The sequence below is a fragment of the Nematolebias whitei genome, chromosome 7 (genome assembly GCF_014905685.2).
Source record: "Nematolebias whitei isolate Nwh7 chromosome 7, NemWhi1, whole genome shotgun sequence".
NCBI classification, from domain to species: Eukaryota; Metazoa; Chordata; class Actinopteri; order Cyprinodontiformes; family Rivulidae; genus Nematolebias; species Nematolebias whitei.
The window spans coordinates 41,451,379-41,457,282 of NC_056504.1; positions in this window are offsets into that span (position 1 = coordinate 41,451,379).

The window sequence follows — 5,904 nt, forward strand, 5'->3', positions numbered from 1 at the left end:
GAATAGAATAGAATAGAATAGAATAGAATAGAATAGAATAGAATAGACTTTATTGTCTCTTAGGGGAAATTTGTCATGGATGCAGGGGTGTATACAGCATAGCATCAGCTGCCCAAACAGACAGTAAATACACATACAATTAATATAAACAGCTAAAAAATGAAGACTACATACACAACAGTCTTTTAAAAAAGTAATTTAAATTAAAGTTTTTTCTGTCAAGACGGTGACATTAGCGTGTACGTGGGCATTGTTTTATTTTAAGAACCACCTCGTAGAGCTTCACGAATCATCTTAGTGGGTGTGCACCATGATTTGAATGAAAGACATTTTCCAGCACCTCAGGATTTTCAGCAAACTAGACAAGGTTTAAAAACATGTTTTAAAATAGAATGGGACTCCGCTGATCCAGATTTAGAATAATTATGCACAAATAAAGGAACTCATGATTAAAAGATCACTTCACGACTGGGAAGCATAGACTGCAGGATCATAAAGAAAAACTCCAACTTCTGAGAGTGCATAGGTTTTTGTCACGTTGGCTCATTGTAATGTTCATGGCTCTACTATCATGAGAAAACTGAACAGCAGTGGTGTGTTCACTGTTGCATACCTGTAATTTGTTAAATAACAGAAAGGTATGTAAAGATTTGTTTTGTGTAAGTGGATAAAGACTATTGTATGCCAGAACAATAAATTAATAATAATTTGAGCTTGTTTTGTTGTGTTAAGGTCATTTAGCTGAGGTTAGTGCTGGACAAGGAGGTAAAACCAAATACTCAAAGCATCAGCAGACTTTATTCACCCACTGGTAAAGTATCATAGGGTATTTTCTTCTAAATACTGTACAAAGGTTTTTATTTTTATTGGTTCTCCTTGTCTGTTTGAAAACTGGTGTTTAGTTCCATTTTTGTTATTGTAGACATTTAAAACTCAATAATAAGTTTAGAACATTTTTACAAGAAAACATTTTCCTCTTTTTCTGTAATCCTTTATTTTACTTAGGGTTGGCTTGTTATGTTGCCATAGGCTTATACTGGAGGACAAATTAACCCAATTTCCTTAAATGAATTGTTAAAATTGAATAGTTTTCATTTTATACTGTTTGTGATTCTTGACCTGCCATTGTGTATCTGTTCTTACCAAATCCAGCAGGTCGAAGCAGATGGCCGCTTGTCCTGAGTCTGGTTCTACTAAAGGTTTCTTCCTCATGAGGCGGTTTTTTCTTTCCACTGTCGCCTTCATGCTTGCTCAAGATGAGAGTTCTGTGATGGAGTTAAACTCTAAACAGTCTGCTCCTCAGATAAATAATGTTAAAATATTAATTTTATATATGAATGTTTCTGTTCAGTGCCCTGAGATGACTTCTGTTGTGACTTGGCGCTATATAAATAAACTGAATTGAAATGAACTTAAAGATGTGAACAGTAAATGTAAAAAATGGTTTAAAAAAATGCACTGCCGATGGTTTGAATAGATGAAGACGTGAATCACGTGGGGTAAAAATACAGTTGCAAGCTCTCTGCATGAGAAAAAAAAGTGTTGAGTAAAAATAAACCAAAAAGGAAGAAACAGCCGTTCTTTTCCATAGGTTCCTCCAGAAATAGTTCTTGCTGCAAACAAAGTAGTTCTCAAAGTTAAAAAAAAGCATTTGCTTAATAAAAAATAAATAAAAATCCTTACGTAAAGATGAACACAAACACATCACAATGGCACAAATTATTCTTCTGTTGGAGTGGCGTTAGTTGGAATTCAACTCAAAAGCTGTGAATTAAAGAATGTTTCTCACAATCATTCATCAACTGCATGTACAGGTATATGTTGATAATCTTGTTTTTATTGAATAAAAGGTAAAAACAAACAAACAAACAAAATTGTCATGTCTCAAAAAAATTATTAAAAATACTTTATTTTAAAATTATTGTTTTTCTTGTAGAAATTTTTTTTTTAAAACACAACAAACACCTGATCACACTGTTAGTGCCAAAACCATGAAACATGTTTTAAAGGAAGGTGAGTTCTTGAATGCTTCTGAACTGTGACTTGAATCCTGCCATACAACTGCTCCCTGAGTCTATTACATCAACTCCAACTTTGTTTTAAATATTTAGTTTCTGAACTAATTTAACACTCAAGGTTTTGTAAGATAATATTTATTAGCTGAAAATAAAGTTTCCCACTGCTTTCAAGTTTATTTTAACTTGTTCAAACATGTCCTTGGATTAAAAGGGAGGCCATCAAAAATGACACATCTTTTGGTTTACTTCCCACCAATAAGACTGTGCATACATACATTAAACGAAATATTCCCTTTTTATACACTGGGGGCATGACCTCAACCAGAAAAGGGTGGATTGCTCTCTCCAGGTTGAGGGTGAGGTTCTGCCTCAAGTGGAGGAGTTCAAGTATCTCAGGGTTTTGTTCATGAGTGAGGGAAGAATGGAGCGTGAGATTGACAGACGGATTGGTGCAGCGTCTGCAGTATTGTGGACTCTGTACCGGTCCATTGTGGTGAAGAGGGAGCTGAGCTGTAAGGCAAAGCTCTCTGTTTACCAGTCGGTCTATGGTCTACCCTCACCTATGTTCATGAGCTCTGGGTAGTGACCGAAAGAATGAGATCACGGATACAGGCGCTTGAAATGAGTTTCCTCCTCATGGTAGCTGGACTCTCCCTTTAGTCTCTCGGTTGGCCTGGGAACACCTTGAGGTCCTCCCAGAAGAGCTGGAAGAGGTGGCTGGAAAGAGATGTCTGGGTCTCCCTGCTCAAGCTGCTGCCCCCATGACCCGACATCGGAACAAGCAGAAGATAATGGATGGATGATGGATGGATGGATGGATGGACTCCATTTTTACTTTTCCCAGTGACCTCTGCTTGTCCTGCTGCAACAGGTTCATAAATCCTAACTTCTGCAGGTGGCTATTAAAAGTGCAGACTCCAAGTTTAGGCCACGTGGATAATAAATGCTCGGTCTGAGTCTGAGGTGCAGAATGTGCTGAAGATTGTGTGTTTCTCCCTGTTTGTCCTGAGTGAGAGAAGGCTATTTAAAGCTTCAGGGGAGGTGGAATAGGTGTAACATTGACTTGGAAGTGTGGGCTGCAAAGAGTTTGCAAAGTGGGACAGAAGAGTGCGTCCCTCTAATTTTCAAGCCTCTCAGCTTTTTCGTTTTTTTTTTTCTTCCATCCCTCCTTCCACCTCTGAAGGATGCAGAGAAACACAAGGCGAAATCATAAACCCAAAAATGTCAAGTCAATGTCGAGTGGATGAGGCCATTTCATCGCCTTAATGTTTCTAAGAAATATCCAGCTATTGCATAATGAGCTCTTTTCTTCCCCCCCTGAGAACATGCTGCCCACACAGCAGTATAAAAGAGGAGATGCCATGTTGTTAGGGCCCAAGACATTTACTGTTTGTGTTTTTGCACACTACCGTATTTTAACAGATTTTCTCAGGATTATTAAATTTACACAACTGCGCTTTAAAAATTCAAATAGCCACAAAAGAAGGAAGTTCAGATAGTTCAGCTGGTTTAGCAACAGATGCTAATCGTTTGTGGGGCTGATACAACAGAGCTGGGTTTGTTTGACCTTATTTAGCTTGGTGTGAGATGGACTGATGACTGTTACTCTTCCCTACAGTGGTGTTCAAGAAAGATGCTGCTTCTGCTGAAGAAATCAACCACTGAACACACCGAACCTCCATTATATGCTTTTTATATATATATATATATAATTAAATGGCCTAGAGGAGTTCATTGCTCATTGCCTTTCATGACAGTTTTAATTCAAGATGTCCACTCCATCCATCCACCACATTTCACAAAGTGTGTTAATGCTCAGCGCATGTGTTGGATAAGCGTCTCGGCTACAAACGCAGCAAATCTGAGCTGAGTATCTGTAAAACTGGCTGAGTCATAGCTCTCACACACACAGACACACACAAAGACAAAATCATTATAGCCCCGCTGTTTTGATAGTAAGCAACAATGAGAATGTCCATATTAATTATAAAGAATAAAAAACTTTGGCTTGAGGTTTTCGTCTAATATAATCTGCTCTTTTTTTATTATTATTCATTGCATATTTTAAGCCATGATGTTCTGCTAATAAGTGTATTTCCTGTTTAAAATAATGATAATAAGCAGAAGTTCAAACATACAAATGAAACATGTTGCATGCTGTAAGCTGCAAAACAGAATTTTTAAACTTTTTTTTTGTTTTTTGAGAACTGCTGACCACCTCTTTGCTAAAAGACAAAAAATGAATGTTTGTTGCATTCTCAAATCAAGCAGTCACTTATGATCAATATTTTGTTTGGTCTGTTGAGGAGATTCAGGCAAGCGTAATTACAAAGATTAATTTGTTCATTGCGTTCTAACAAAAAGCAAAACGGACACAAGTGATGAAAAGAACAAAAGGAGAGTGAGCAAGTAAAAGCAGAACTGGGACTGGAAAGACAGAGCAGAGTGATAAATGGCGTGTCCTTTATATAGGACGAGGTGTCTGCAACTTTTCAGCAGCCCCAGAAAGCAAACTTTGTGCCTGATATTATTCTGGGTCAGGCAGCCTCAGGGGGAGACAAGAAGCAGAGCAGGCCTGGCCTTTCATTGGCCGCCCAGCACACCGGTCCTGTCCCTCCTGTGTCGTCTCCATCAGCTCGGGGTGGGATCTGAAACATTTGCCAGCTTGATGTTTCTTCAGAGCAGAGCACACGCAGCTTATGTGTCAGCACAGACACAAAATATAAGGAGTCCTACAAGTGGAGCAGAGTATTTTTGTGTTTGAGCTGCATAAGGAACAGTAACACCCCACAGTGCTGTAAAATGTGAAGTTCACCCGCCATCTAGAGGACGTGAGGAGAATAAATCAGACTACATTCATAAATGCATGCTTTTGAAACTTTGTTTTAAAGTGAAACGTAAATAAATCTCATTAATCATTCAGTTCAGTACAAAGTTCTTAACCTCTAATATTTCTGTTTCAAGTCGACAATCCTGTACAGGTGAAGACTCTTGACACTCGCACTGACATTGCACTAGTCAGATTTATTTATAGAGCACATTTAAAACAGTTTCTGTTTTAAATGTGCTCTATAAATAAATCTGACTTGACTTGACTTGACTTGTCATAACACTTTAAAATAATGTCCATGTTTGTAAATCAGAATCTAAAATTAAGCGCAGTAGCTACATTTTTGGTCCTTGTGATGATATACATCAATTTCTGTTCATGCTCTTTAATATCAATGCAAAGTGGGCAAAATAAGATGGATTTGCAGGAGCTGTTCCAAGACAGCGAAACAAAAAGCCTTTCTGCACATTTTTAATTATTCTTTGATCAGTCTGTGTTTCCATGTATTCCTTATGGAGAGGCTTTGAAATTAAGGCATAAATCTTATTCAAACTAATCAAGGTCTGGGCATTTTAAAGAAAGATTCAGGTGTTGCTGTTTGGTTTTTCATCCTCCGTGTAATCAGCAGTAAACTAAATGTGGTTTAATTTGTGTTTTTGTTTATTTATTTTTTTAAATAAATTCCACTTGTACAAATATTAAGGTATAAAACAAGTTTCATATTAAAGATGTGATAATGATCCAGTATTATTCCATTGAACCTCAGGGGAATGTTGCTGATGAGCCACTTGGTGAAATACCGGTCACATTGAAGTCATGTTCCCTGCTGGCAGGGATCTGGGCCAACATCTCAGCATTGCACCTGCTGCAGCAGCGGGGCGTGGAAAATGGAGGTCGACAAAGTAGGAAATAGTGTCCTCTTTCAAAGAACACAATGTCTTTGTCTCTTCAGCTGTGCTGAGCAGGTTACAGCATGCAGGCATTGCAGAGGACGGGCTGTTTCCTGTCTTTCAAGTTTGGTGTCTCAGTCCGTCTTTTTTTAGAGACAGGGGTTTG